The sequence below is a fragment of the Theobroma cacao genome, chromosome 7, assembly GCF_053813885.1.
Source record: "Theobroma cacao isolate CCN51 chromosome 7, ASM5381388v1, whole genome shotgun sequence".
Classification (NCBI taxonomy): domain Eukaryota; kingdom Viridiplantae; phylum Streptophyta; class Magnoliopsida; order Malvales; family Malvaceae; genus Theobroma; species Theobroma cacao.
The window spans coordinates 34,549,478-34,565,368 of NC_142645.1; the positions used below are offsets into that span (position 1 = coordinate 34,549,478).

The following is a 15,891-nucleotide window of genomic DNA, read 5'->3' on the forward strand; positions in this document are numbered from 1 at the left end:
AATTCGGCCAGCCCTTGGTATCACTTTTTGATCTCTCTCCTCAAGCATGCTAACTGGAAACAAAGGCATAGGAAAGGTAAAAATCAAGCTAAAGTCGAAAAATCTTACCGTTAGATGCGTAAACGGACGAAAAACGCGATTTCCCCTTTGAATTTTCTAGTTTTCCTTTGGCTTTTCTCTTTTCTTCCTTTCCTCTCTATTTTCTCTCTTGTTCTCTCCTTATGGTCGGCCATCACCTGATGTGGGGTTTAAATGGGCTGATTTTTCTTTAAATAATATTAAACCATTAAAAAGTGCCATGTGTCACTTTCCCATTGGCCCGTTTTTAAAATTTCGTCCTTTAAACTTCAATTTTTCACCTGTCACGACCCGGTACTCCCCTCGAGCCCGTGACAACCGCCACGGTGTCTCGGTAGACACTCATTGCCCGAAATGTCAACCCGAAACCCTACAAGGCTTTACTATTAGTTTCTCTATTCCCTTGTGAGCAACCATTGTCAAATATCGTGTTCTAAAAGATTTTTAGCTGTTTCCAACTTTAAACAAATAAAATATTAATTTTTCATCTCACAGGGGTATTTTGGTCATTTTTTTCAAAAATTTTGAAACTGGCTAAAACATAATATACAAGTACAAAACACATAATTCATATTCAAAATGAGTTTAAAAGTCTAAAATCTTCATTTAAAATGAAATTATGGTTATTTGAATATAATAAGAAAATAAAAGAAATATTAAGTAAAATATTCTATTTTCTTATAAAACAATATTTATAGAGTTATACGTGAATAATTTTTATAGCGTAAAAGCTAAATAAATTTATACATACTTAAATACAGTAAGCCAAAATATTTAATTTGATTTACAATAACAAGAGTGCCCCCGAATAAACAAAAGTAAAGAGGATTGTGAACCTACGGCTTGGAAAATGCAGATCCCATTGTAGTCCTCGATGAGATCAGCTATTTATAGTCTATATTGAACCTGAAATGGGTGGAAAGGAGGGTGGTGAGATTATAAAATCCCAATGAGTAAATAGACATCATAATAAACATCTAGAGTTGAGTACATGGAGACAATAAAGTAAATCATCATAAACTGGGTTATACAATTAGAACACATCTCGTTCAAAATACGTAAAAAGGCTTATGAATCTCATAAAAATCTAGGCTTGTGCCATAAATCCATTCTCGGGGACACCTTGGCCGAGGCATCCTACCGAGACCGCCAAGGCTATTAAAATTCACATTTCACATAAATCATGTTTTTGTTTTGAAAACATAGCCGTTCTTTGGCGTTGGCTGAGTTCCTCCTCACGTGGTGGTTTAGCGTGAAGTGAACCCTAAACTTTACCCACCAGGAGATACCCTACGCGCCTCTCCGTTCGAGGTAAGAATATAATGGGGTTTACCGTGCCCCTCTAAAAGGCTGGTCCACAGAAACCCCCTACTACAGTGATTAATTAATATATATAATCCACCATACAATAAAACTCATTAACATGATATGGCAATTTTGTAATTCGCAGTTTTTCAAGGCAACCAAACAATTCGCATTTCAATACAATTGCCAACTACCTAATCATGCTCGATTTATCATAAGCCAGTCAATTTAAACAATCAAATTGCCACAATTAACAGTCTCCGTGTACTCTATTTTTCAAAATCATTATTAATTCCAAAACAATTTATAAATTAATTTCATTGAAACTCATTTATTCATAAAACATGAAAATTTACCTTTTTAAATTCCTTTTTCCATAGAATTCATGAAAGCGTCTAAAAACCACCCTAGATAATTAAAATGACAGTAAGTTTACTCACAATGTCTAGAATGCAGACTTTCGAAGTATTCTGTCTACTGGTCCTCGGATGCAATTTCCTTGCCTTTATCGAAGGACTCACCATCTTTACATAGTACAAAATCGAGAATTTCACCAAGTTGATACTAAATCAAAATTAAACTAATTTAGACTACCAATGCATGATATGGAATGCAAAAATGCACTGGTAACTATCTAAACCCGGTATTGGCCTAATTCGTCTTATCACCCGATTAAATTCCTAACGCGTCCGTTTAAACTCTAATTTAATTCTTTTCAGTTTCTATACCTCAATTGCACCCAAATTAACTTAATGTCCCTCAGTGTGGTGCAAATTATCAATCTCAATAGCAAATTACGAAAATACCCCTAGTGGGTAAAAATTCGTATTTTCGCTTAAAAAATTCCCATTATTTTTCTAGGCTCATAATTCATCATTCCTTAACCAATTCTCCTAGAATAAAAATCAAACTCATCCTCACTCACTGCATGGTAAATTCAGCCATTAATGGTTGGGGGAGAAAATAAATTCTTTTCTTGTTGTTTTGTTTCTAAATATGCTAAACTAACTAAAAACACTAACATAAATTAAAATCAAATAAATCCAACAACTTTCTCTCTCCTAACCCATTTTGATCAGCCAACAATTCATCATAAAAACATGCAATTTGAGCATGGAAAATGAAGAGAAATGCTTAAGGAAAATAGATTTCAAGCTTAAGTTGAAAAATCCTACCTTTTTCACTTGTTTTCCTTGATTTTCCACACTTTTTCTCTTGAAATTCCTCACCTAGGTTTTGTTTTTCCTTTCTTTCCCTATCTTCCTTGCTTGGCCGAATATTTGGAGAGTAAATGGCTGATTTATGCTGATTTTTTTAGTTAAATAATAAAATATCCTAAGCTTGACACATGGCATTTTCTTATTGGTTCATTTTTAAAATTTTTAAAATTTAAACATTTTATCTCCACCACATGATTAGTCAAGGGTCAAAGATGAAGATAAAGGAAGACCATGTGCTGGAAAAAATATCCTGATGGTGGAAAATTACAATTTTGCCCTTGGGGTGGCAAAATTACCATTTTACCATTTTACTCCAAATTATACCGAAATTAAAATTTTTCACTTCTAAACCTCAAATCATACTCCAATAAGTCCAATTATACTCCAATAAGTCAAATGGGGTCAAAAAATCTTTTCAAAAATTCTCATTTTATCCTCAGGTGGCAAATGACCATTTTGCCCCTAGTTAGTGAAAATTTCGATTTGACTCCAAATTGATCCTCAAACTCCAAATTACCATTTTAAGTCATCCATGAACTGTGAAACTCTTAATCTCACCTTAAAATTTCTATTTGATCTAGTTTGAGGATTAAATAAACTTTGTTGTACCTCTAGGTACAATACCGACTTTTATAAATTTTTTGGGACTCTTTTAACATGCAATCATGCTATCATCACATGTATGTCATGAATAGTATTTTATAAGGTCGGGCTTTACATCACCACTTAGAATACCATAGTTATTCATACCAAAAATAAATAAATCCTATAATTTTGACAAGTTTTGGGTGGTAAAAATTACGGTTTTTACCCCGAGATGACAAAATTACTGTTTTGCCCTTATGTTTCGAAAATTGCCGGAATTGAAAATTTTCACTTCCTATCATTAAATTATACTCCAAATAGTTAATCTTGGTCAAAAATTTCACTCCATGATCAAATTATTATCTTAGGTGGCAAAATGACGATTTTACCCATAAACATCAAAATTTTAAAATTTTCCCCAAATGAATCCTTGAACTTCGAACAATCATTTTTAGTCATTCCTGGAGTGTAAAATATTAAATTTCATCCTACGATTCCTATTCGAACTAGTTCGAGGTTAAATCAACTCAAATGTACCGTTAGGTGCAATACCGGGTTTCATCTATTCTTGGGAACTTTCCTAGCGTAATAACATGCTACTCAGTGCATGTATGTCATGACATGTGTTTATAGGGTCGGGATTTACACTTGAGGTCTAGAATTTAAAGCATTAGCAAGTTGGCCTACTTGTATCTCAAGATTTCTAATGGAAGTTGCTTGATTTTGAATGGTGGCATCAGTCTTTATCATAAATGTATCAGTCTTTGTTATGAATGCATCAGTTTTTGTCATGAATTGCATGAACATAGCCTCCATTGAAGGCTTTTTCTCTGGCATAGGGGCTCTAGATGGAAATCTAGAGGGAAAGTTTGACTTAGCCATTGATGAGGACCCTTGGTTGTTATTCCATGAAAAAATAGGATGATTCCTCCAACCAGGATTATAAGTGTGGGAATAGGGATTGTTCTGTTGCGTATTTCCAACAAATTGACAAGATTCAGAATAAATGGGACAATTGTCATTAGAATGTCTTTCCCCACAAAACTCACATGTCATAAAGGAGTTTTGAATAGCATTAACACTCAGTTTATCTATTTTCTTTGTGAGAGAGGCCAACTGTGTAGAAACAGTGTTCAACACATCTGATTCATAAAATCCAGCAATTTTTCTTGTACCCAATCTTTCAGATGGCCATTGATAATTATTAGAAGCTATCTCTTCGAGCAAATCATAAGCCTCATCAATGGATTTACTCATAAGTGCACCCCCAGTGGCAGCATCAATGGTAGTTCTAAAAGGTCCCAGCAAACCATTATAAAAAGTTTGAACTTGTAACCACTTAGGTAATCCATGGTGAGGACATCTTCTCATCAAATCCTTATACCTCTCCTAAGCCTCATATAATGATTCAGAATCAAATTGCATGAAAGAAGTGATATCATTCCGCATCTTTGCTAACTTTGCAGGTGGGAAGAATTTTGCTAAGGATTTTTGAGCTAAATCATCCCAAGTATTAATGGAACCAATAGGAAGTGAATTTAACCAACTCTTTGCTTTATCTCTCAATGAAAAAGGGAAAAGCCTCAATCTTATGGCATCATCAATAACACCATTAGCCTTGAATGTATTGTAAATTTCCAGAAAATTTATAATATGAGCATTTGGATCATCATTGGGCAAACCCCCAAACTAAACAGCAGTCTGAATCATCTGAATGATTGATGGCTTAATTTCAAAATTATTGGCTTGAATAGGAGGTCTTCGCATACTAGAGTGGAGATTTTGTACTTGTGGGACTGCATAATCCCTCAAAGGTTTGGTCTCTTCCTCTTGTTGATCAGCCATGGTTCTCCTTGGAGTAGAAATTTTTTTATTTTTCCCCCAAAGTCTATGAAAAGTTTTTTCGATTTTTGGATCAAAAGGAACAATTTCTAGATTTCGAACTCTTTACATACAACGACCAAAAGTACCTAAAAAATTAAAAAAAATAATTAAAGGAAAGAAAAGTCTAGATTGAAATTAAGAATGCTTGGTATTAATATTAACGAAAGAATTAAAAATTAATTCCCTAGCAACGGCACCAAAAACTTGTTGTTAAATTTTCTACTCACGCAAGTGTACAAATCGCAAAGATAATATAAAGATGAGCAGAGTGTCGATCCCACAGAGAAGTGAATTACTCCTTATTGTTAACTGCTAAAATTAACACACCTTAATTTTATCTAAACAATTAAAATTAAAAAGGAAAAATTTAAAGTGATAAACTATTAACTAAAACCAAAACTAATCTAAATTTTATTAGCAAATTTACTTCTAATGACTAACAAACCTAAGATTATGATATGCCTCAATACTTCATTTGATTATTGTCTCTCTCTCTTAACTTAGTTTAATGGATTAAATTGCTAACCTAGAGTCCTAAATTATTTACAAGTCTCTGTCGAGTTTCTTATAAAAATACATCTCCCAATTAATTTACTATATGTCTATGCAAATTATATTGAAGAAAGATTCATTAAGTTTGTGCTCTAATTTTGGCTACGTATGGCTTATAGGTGTATGTCTACCCTATATGCAAATCAAACCACCTAATCAACTAAGTGTATTTGATCATACACTATTTTATTCAAGGTCTACCTAAATTTCCTTCATCAAGGTTTAACCTAGGTTTCCAATTCAATCTAATTGGAAGCTAGTCAACTAGAAGCATTAAGAACAAAATAAAATAAATAATTTAAATCCATCACACATAAGTAAAAGAGATATAAATAATTCAGACTAGATATTGAGTTCAATCATAAGCTTAGATTAAAAAATTAGTTCCCCATCAAGTCATACATTACATCGAATAAAATATAAACATTAAAACAAAACTAAGAAAATAAGAGAATAAAAGAAAATATAGAAAAACTCAAGAATTGTATTCTTGATCTTCAAATCTCCTTGAATTCTGCAAATTCTTCTTAGCTTCAATGACTCTGTAGCTCGACTCTCAACTATTAATCTGGTGTTTTTCTTCTTAATGCTTTTAAGTCATCCAAAAGGTTTTTTTTATAGGCTTTAAAGTTAGGCCAATTTGGGTGAAGAAAGAAGGCAATTTCAGCTAGGATTTCCTCATTAGACTATGTAAGTTGCAGCTTTACCAAATTAATTAACAAAAATCGCAATTGCCCTAGGACTGTTGCAGTATGTCAACTCCAACAAGATTTTTGATCATCTTTCAAGCTGAAATGGGTAAAGTGGTAAACATGAAAGTTGTAGATCTTTCTCTTATCTTTCCATTGACCTAAGAATAGTTTCATTTGGAGCTTTGTAAAGAAAGTTATGGCCAAAATACCAAAATATATACATTAGAAATCTACACCTCGAAATTGCTCTCCTTCTTCCATTAAAATTCTTCTTTCAAACACCTACAAAAACACAAATAAATCAATAGCAATCTATCTTAATCATATTAACACCAAATTAAGCATAAATTTAACCAAAATTAGATTGACACACCTAAAATAACTAATTTAAAATAATTAAATAAAACCTATTAATTTCGATGCATTACTACAAAAACTTAGCCAAATTACTACCAAAATTAAGCTCAAATGACTCTATATCATAGAGTTATCAAGTACCAAGTTCTAGAATTTGTTAATTAAAGTAAGGTCAAAAGGTAAGGGTTTGAGCATTCTAGTTTTAAAGTTAGAAATTAGACTTGAATGTTAAGTAGATGGAGATTTAATTAAGTTATGTGCTAGAACAATATTGAAAGTTAAGAAGCTACTGTCTATGCATTGTGTAAGGGGAAGTTGAGGCTTGAAACTTGTTGCTCAACCTAGAAGGTTGTTGGTGATTAAAAGAAGGTTCAAGATTAGTTGCTAGGCCAAGATTGGTGATTGGAATTGCTGGTGGAGCATTGTTTTTCACTGTGAATAGGGCTTTAATTTGATAAATAGGCTTTTGTGTAAAAATATGAGTATATATATATATATATATATATATGTATGTATAGATGTTCGTATGATGATTGTGTATCTATTGTGATGGCCTAGGAGAATCACATCTAGGCCGATGTTTGACATTTGAATTGAATTTTTGGTTTGTATGAGTATTAACGTTGATTTTTGAAGGCTTTATGAATCTATATAACTATATATGTATATGATTTAGAAAAGGGAAACAAGCCCCTTCAAAGTGTTTAGATCATCAAATGGTTTTTGCCAATTCTACTTGTTTGTATGTGAGCCAATGATGGCATATATTTGAATTTGTTTTGTATTGGAGTATAGTTTATGACTTAGTCAATTTTGTTTTTCATGAGCTAATGACATGGTGAAGTTGTGTAAGATAGCTGATTGAGCTTGCTATGACGATACATTAAGGATGCTAAATTTTGTTACTAGATGTGGTATATGGCGAGTTTGATCCTTTTGATTTGAAATGGCACAATGAGTTGTTCTATATAATTGTCAAGATTATCAAGCTTATTATACTATGATCAATTGATACGAGTTTTGTGGTATGAATTCAGGGGACATGATTTGAATTAGATATATGTTTCGTTTGATGGTTGCAATTTCGGTCATTGATTTGGTTGTAGTAAAGTGGTGTCCTTACCCTATGATTTGTTATCTGTCAACTGCTTTAGTACTAAACATTATTTGTTCTCCGCCAGTTGCTTTGGCACCAAGCGTGATTTGTTTCTCCATAGATTGCCTTGGCATTGAGCTTGATTTGTTTCTCCGTCGACCACTATGCCGTCATGCGTAATTTGTTATTCTATCGATTGGGCACTAGATGATGATTATGATATTTCTAGAGGGACCACTCTTACCTTGAGATTTCTATGATTTTATATGTTTGCTATGTGTGCAAAATACTACTGCAAGTGAATTATTTGTGCTATTTGAGATATATGTGAATTTCTATATTGAGGAGCTTTGAGGTAATGTATATGTACCTTTAAATTTGTTGTTTATGGAATCTTTGCAATAACTAAAAGACATGGCATTGGCGGCAGCTCCTATGGTAAGCTTAAACTAGTTATGTAACACCTATGGCCACATGATAGACTGGCTAAGGTTAGCAAATGTATAGTTTGATTGACAATTACAGTAAGTTTTAGTATGCACCCTAAGGGGATGATTTTGTATTGCACAAAGACACAAAAATTCTGAGTTGGATTATTTGATATATGTATTGGGATGACTTTCAGATAATACTTTGATTAGAGATGTAATGTTTCCATATTTCTGCTTTGCATTTTGGATGCATTATACTACAGGTTTTTCTAACTAATTATTTTGTAACAACTCTTTTGTATTTGGCTTGTTTCCCTTCGCTTCCACTCACAGAGTTATGAAAGGACTCACCCTAATCTATTTGTCACCTTGTGTATAAATAGACAACGACAAATCCTTGAGCGTAAGTCGACTAACTAATGTGTTCCTTAGATGAACATTTTGGCGTTTGGAAGGCATATCCCCACGGCATGTCCACTCTGCTGAGTTTGGTTTAGATTTTCGTTATGTTTTCACTTTGTTTTGGGTTACGTAGGCATTAAGTTGCCTTTTAATTTTACTTGGATTTTGCACGAGCTTGGACCCATTATGTTAGCCAAGTTATGGCATTCTCTATTTCTTGTGTTGGTCCTAATGGAGCACTAAAAAGGGAGTAAAATGCACTTTTAAAAAATTTGAAGGAAACTTTTAAGGTTAAAAAACTTTTGAAGGATTTTGAAAATGAGAGTTAAAACTTGTAAAAGTAGAAAATCACCAAGTAAAGAGAAGTGGATAAGACAAAAATATTTATAGTGATTTGGTTTTCTTAACTTACATTTACTACCTTGATCTTCCACAATCAAGGATTTTCAACCCAAATTCATTGAACTAGTGGAATTTATAGCTTCTATCAAGCTTTTACAAGAAGAGCTTTTAACCTAAGCTCAAAACCCTTACAAGATTTTTGAAGCTTAGTCTATCCCTTAAAGTGTCTCACACATTCTAAGTAAACAAAGAATAAAGAGAAAATGAAGTACAATTGATCACCTAACTGATTTAAACTTAAAAAAGTTAAGCTCAAATCTCTTTACAAAGATAAGAGTGAAACACGCTTGAAACGGGAACTTTTGTACACCTTTTAGCTCTAATCTTTCTCTTGGATGGTTCTCTCTTGCATTTATGAAGCTTTTAAATACTTGAAGGATAATTTCAAGCCATTAAAAACAATTTTGAAAGGTTATAATCGTTATTTTGCCTTCTAGCGATCTTTTCAAATTTTGGTAGCAACTCCTTTAATCAATTAAGATGAGCTTTAATTGATCAAAGCCTTTTTGTCTAGCAGACTGCTTTATAACATTAATCAATTAAGGGGGACTTTAACCAATTAAAACCTTTCTATCTTCAGACTCCTTCAATTGACATTTTTCACCAACCTTTTTCTAATAGATTAATCTTATCTTTAACTAATTGAAGCTTCTCTTCCTTCTATTTCTAACTAATTAAAATAAACTTTAACTGATTGAAAAAATCTGCAAATTTGAATTTCTTCATTTGGCTCCTTTCAATGATATACATCATTTTGGATTTGAATTTTGGTGCTTTCAGTTACTTCAAGTTTGAGCTTTAATCAATTTACTCTTTTGGTTAGTCGATTAATGTGCTTTTGTTTTGCATTCAGTACCTTCTTAATTGATTAAGCCTTGTGTTCACCAATTAGGACTTTTCTGCCTAAGTTTAGTGTAATGCCTAGTATTGCTTTAACCGATTAAAGATCCTTGTTAATTGATTGAGACCAATCTGCCTTCATTGAGTTCTTTCTTCTAGACTTGATTTATTGATTAACTAAATTGTTAATCAATTAAACTTCACAAAATGTCTTCTAACTTCCTTGAATCACTTATTTGATACTTGAAACTTATTTTAGGACATTTAAGGTCTACGATAAACAATAATATACCAATTTTACCCTCACATACTCAAGTAACACAGTTAAACTCAAGGAATGAGGAATGTTTTGTTATCATTCAAAACATATGGAGTTAACAATCTCTCTTTTTTTTATGATGACAAAGCACCCCCAAAATTTAAGAGTGTGATGTCTTTAAAACTACATTAAGTGCTTAAACATTTCAAAAGTAAATGCAAAACTCATTCAAGCAATTTGGATCATTTTGTCATTTCAAAACTATAATCAATTTAAAGCTAATAAAGCTAACAATCTCCACCTTTTTGATATGACAAAAACTTTGAGCAAAATTTTCTTGTAAAAATACTCCTTCTAAGTTTAATCATGAAGTACTTTGATTTGAAATGTTGAGCTTTTATAAAGACTATGAGAGATGATAAATTATTTAAAATTTTGAAAAATTTCCTTTCAATAGTTGCAAGGTTCAAAACATGATTACAGTTATAAGGTCACATATTCCTCTTTGAATAAGCAAATTTTTTCATATCTCTCCCCCTTTTTGTAATATCAAAAAGGAAGATAAAAGCACAATATGAACAATAATTTGCAAACCACAATAAGCACAATAAGGAACGTACCAATGTTGGATTTTGATCGCAATGTATGGTCTTGTTCGTGTAACCTATGGATTTAAAAAATTTTCTAGCTATGGAAGCAATTTATCCAATTTACACAAGGGGAAATTCACAATCATACGTCATGCAAATCAAATAATAATTGCATCAATATAAAAAAATAAAAAAATAAGAGACATTACCTACTCCGTGCTAGGAATATATTTCATTCTTCTCTCCTAATGAGTTGTAGTAAATTCACCACTACACCAGTTGTTGGAATTCTCAACCAATTTGAATTACCACTTATATTTTAAGAATCTTTTAATCTCAAATCTAAAGTAGGCTAGGTGTGGAAAACTTTTCAAGACGGTAACTAGATAGGTTTCTCTTAATTTCTTCTATGGCAATTTTTCTTTGTGTGAGGCTTGTAAAAAATTGCTAGAACAAGAGGAAAACCCAAAGAAAGAGATGGAGAAGTTTTTCTATCATAAAAGAGAACGGCTACTATTTGGTCAAAAATCACATATTTATAATGCAGTTTTTGGCCCCATAAAAATAAGAGAGATATTTCCATCTTCAAACTCCTTTTAAATTAATTAATTAATTAAAACTAAATTAATATTTGCCACCTACAATTATATTAGATAATAATTTATTTATTTAATTATAATTGCTAGTCCATGTCAAATTAGAATTATTCTATTTTATTATTATCCATCTTTGATTAAAAAGAATTAATAATAAACTAAGGACATCGTAATCACACATGAAGTAATATAATTATCTCATAATTATAAATAAAGAATTAACAATTTTAATTCTTATATTTATAATAAAATATCCTCCATTATTATTTTTATTTATAAGTCAATAATTATGTTAATAAATTTCTATATGGAAAAAATTCTATATTAAGATAATTTGGACTTCCTAAAAAATAATATGATTAAGACAACTCTTGTCTCCATTATCTTGCATATACTCATGTTTATAATTAAGACATTATATGCATATTATCTAAATTAAGGTAACTCTTGTCTTAATTAAGACAACACTTAGTTACCAAATTTGAACATTAATTTACATAAATAATTAAACATGTATTCCATCTTAAATGAGTTCAATTCTACAAAGCTAAGTGGGGAATCACATTGGACGTAGATATTTCAAGCTCGAATAAACATAGATTATCTCTTAATCTCTTTAAAAATAATTCTAGTTTTTAATCATGGAATCACTCCACCACAGATTCATGGTTGCACTCTTGAGTTATCTACAGTTACGAGAAATATCTAATATGTAAAATTTAATATTGGTTTGTTCAATTGCAAACTTTATGTTGTAAACCCTCATAGCCATCCAATGACAAAAGGTGAATTTATCGTTTTACCCGTTATGTCAATTTTGCCCCATAGTCTCCGATTTCATCAAATTGGTGATCCAATACTCGAGATCTAATCTTTTGAGTATTAAGATGTGATGAGTAGCTAATTCATCAATCTACTAGGCTTAGATTAAATCATCAATCTTCTTGAAATCATTAGAAATGATGTTAATACTATGAACTCCAATACTTGGATATATGCTCCCGAATGCTTACCTTAATTACAATCCCAACATACAGAGTCTAGATCAATGCATTAAAATGATCATGCCCATGGTATATCAAAGATAATAAAGAGATAAAATATGAGTCTACTATCCATCAAGATTACAGTTCTACCATAAGTGAAAGTATAAGTGTGAGATTAAGATTAAGGAAATGGCAAAACTTAAACTTAGGTCTAACATGAATCCAGTTCACTTTATAATGTCATTACTCAAAGTCAACTACTTCAATGATTTGAAACTCATCATTTCCTTGAACTGAATTACATTCTTTTTATTGGAAGTAATCTGGATGCTACAATCTTAACATAATAATATAACTAGCTTTATTTTTCAACTGTGAACAATTTTAGATTCTATTAAAATACAAGTCTTTTATGTATGCCTCTTCATACAAATGTACTTTAATTCTTTATTAGAATCTTTGCACCTTTATAACTAGATAATAAATACTTGCTTAAATAAACTCTTCATCTTATTATCAAAATGTACTTTCATTACAAATAAAATAAATGGAATTGAACATGAAAATATACTTGCTTTCTAGGGCACCATATTCTCAAATTCCTAACAATCTTTCACTTGCCCTATAACAAGTATGACATATTCCTCATTCTAAGACCTTCTAAGTGACCTTCTAAGTCTTTGTGAATGGATCAACGAGGGTCTGCTTTGTTAGAATTTTCCTTCCAAGAATTTCTCCATGTTGTATGATTTGTCAAATAAGATGATATATCCTCTCAATATGTTTTATTGCTCTATAATTCCACGATTCTTTTGAGTTAGACACTACTTCACCGTTATCAAAATAAAGTGTAATGGGCTTGTCCGCATATGGAATTTCTTGAAGGTCGATAACGAACTTATGTAGCCATACAGCTTCCTTTTTAGCTTCACAAGTTGCAAAATACTCTACCTTCATAATAAAGTCTACAATACAAGATTTCTTTACACTCCAAATTATGGCTCCTCCTCATAAGGTGAAAATAGATCTTGATGTTGATTTCCTAGATTCAACATCAGATTAAAAAACTAAATTAGTGTACATTATTGCCACAAAGTCACTTCCAAAACATACAAGCATGTAATTCTTTGTTCTACGAATATATTTAAAAATGCACTTAACTGCAGTCCAGTGTTTCATGCTTGATTAGACTGAAATCTACTAACGAATCTAACTGTATAACAGATATTTAGCCTAAAGCATAACTTAACATTCATGAGACTTCCAACAACATATGCATATGGAATCTGTCTCATGTTTTTAACTTTTTTTGGAGTTTTAGGTGACTTTTTTTTGGAAAGTTTGATTCCATGTCTAAAGGGCATAAAACCTTTCTTTGAATCTTGTATAGCAAACTTGGCCAAAATCTTGCCATTGTAAAATGCTTAGGATAATGCTATATGCTTGTTCTTATGGTCCTTTATAAGTTTAATCCTTAGAACATAGCTACCTTTTCGCAAATCCTTCATATTGAATTGTTGGTTTAGCCAACCTTTGACTATTGACAACATTCCTACAACATTCCCAATGAGTAGAACGTTATCAACAGAAAGAACTAGGAAAATGACCTTTTTTATCCTGTATCTTTTTATAGACATGAGGTTTGTCAACATTTTGTTGAAAACCAAATAATTTGATAGTAGTATCAAATCTCATGTTCCAAGACCTAGGTGTTTACTTAAGTCCATAAATGGACGTATGCAATTCATAAACCTTATGCTTGTTGCCATTTTTAATGAAACTCTCTTACTGAGGTGTATAAATGCACTCTTTAAAATCCCCATTTAAAAATGTGGTCTTGACATCCATTTGTCATATCTCATAATTAAGATGTGTAGCTATAGACAAAAGGATCCTGATGGATTTAAGCATAGTAATTAGCAAGAAAGTTTCCTCATAGTTAATCCCTTCTCTTTGGGTAAAACCCTTGGCCACTAGTCTACCCTTGAAGGTCTCCACCTCATTATCACTTCCTCTTTTTCTCTTCTAAATCCATTTGCATCTTATGGGTTTTATCCCTTCAGGTGGATCTATTAGAGTCCAGACATTGTTGGAATCCATAAAGTCCAACTCAAATTTCATTGCCTTATGCCATTCCACAACATCTACATCATTAATAGCTTCTTTATATGTAATAAGGTCAGATTCATGTTCATTTGAGAGTGTAATCATGTTTTCTCCCAAACCCATGTATCTTTCTAATTGTCATACAACGTTCCTACTACGTCTAAGCACCACTATTTGATGTTCAGGTTGTGTTTCTATTTCAATCCTTGAATTAAACTATGTTATGACAGCTTCAGAATTAACTCTTAAATTTGACGGATGAGACAATTCTTTTTAGACAATTTTATTTCTAGGTTTATGATTTCTCACAAACTCTTATTTTCAGAAAGTGGCATTCGCACTAATGAAAACTTTCTTATCTTGAGGACTATAGACGTAATAGCCTCTTGCTCCCTATGGATACCTTACAAACAAGCACACCTTAGTCTTTGGTTCCATTTTTATGGACTTAGGTTTGAAAAGCTGTGCAAGACACCCCCAAGGTCACAAATGATTTACACTCTGCCCACAGCTCCTTTGGTGTCTTAGGCACAGCCTTAGATGGTGCAAAGTTGATCTAATACTCAGTAGTTTGCATACAATATCCCCATAACAAGATTGGAAGGTTAGCATAGGACATCATTGATCTAACCATTTATAAAAGAGTCTTATTTCTTCTTTCAGCTACACCATTATGTTGAGGTGTTCTTGGTGCTAACAAATTGAAAATTATCCCATTGTCAGTGAGATATTGTCAAAATGCATTTGATAAATACTCACCACCTTGATCTAATTGAAGTTGTTTCAATGGCTTGCTTAGTTGCTTTTCAACTTTGGCTTTGAATTTTAGGAACTTTTCAAATGATTCACTTTTTCTTTACATTAAATGCATAGAGCCATGTCTCAAGTAGTCATCAATAAAGGTCATGAACTATTTATAACCTCTTCTAGCTTGTACAATCATTAGTCCACATACATCTGCGTGCACCAAGTCTAGAACATTTGGCACTATGTTACCTTTTGCCATAAAAAGCTCTTTGGTCATTTTTTCGTCAATACAAAACTCACATTCTAACAGAGGACCCTCAACCATCTCTAGTAGAGTACCATCCTTTATAAGCCTATTGAGTCTATGTTGATTGATATGACCTAAATGCAGATGCTAGAGATAATTTTGATTTATGTTAGATTCTTTGACTCTTTTAGTTTTAAATTGCATTGCTTCTACATCATTTGTAGAATAAGTCATAGGCTCAATGAAAGGAAGATTATATCTAACAATTCCAAAATGAATAAAATCCTTATTCAAATAAATAGTGAGAGTTTCACCAAAGTAAACTAAATATCCAAACTTCAAGAAACAAAAAATAGAGATTAAATTTCTATAACTCTCTAAAATGTAATAAACATGTTCCAAAACTAAGCTACAACCATAAAGAAACTAAAGAACAATGGCTCCCACTACTAATGCTGAAATGAATGTGCCATTTGCCATCCTTATCCGAAATTGCCTTTTACTCAATTTTCTCGT

The 15,891-nt window shown here is 31.9% G+C and overlaps 1 non-coding gene across 1 annotated transcript; it reads left to right on the forward strand.

Moving 5' to 3' along the window:
- Nucleotides 1-4,533: 4,533 nt before the first annotated feature.
- On the forward strand, nt 4,534-4,640 carry LOC148761825 (small nucleolar RNA R71). The gene has a single exon (XR_016027656.1). It is a non-coding gene; the product is annotated as a small nucleolar RNA R71 (small nucleolar RNA).
- The last annotated feature ends 11,251 nt before the right edge of the window (nt 4,641-15,891 follow it).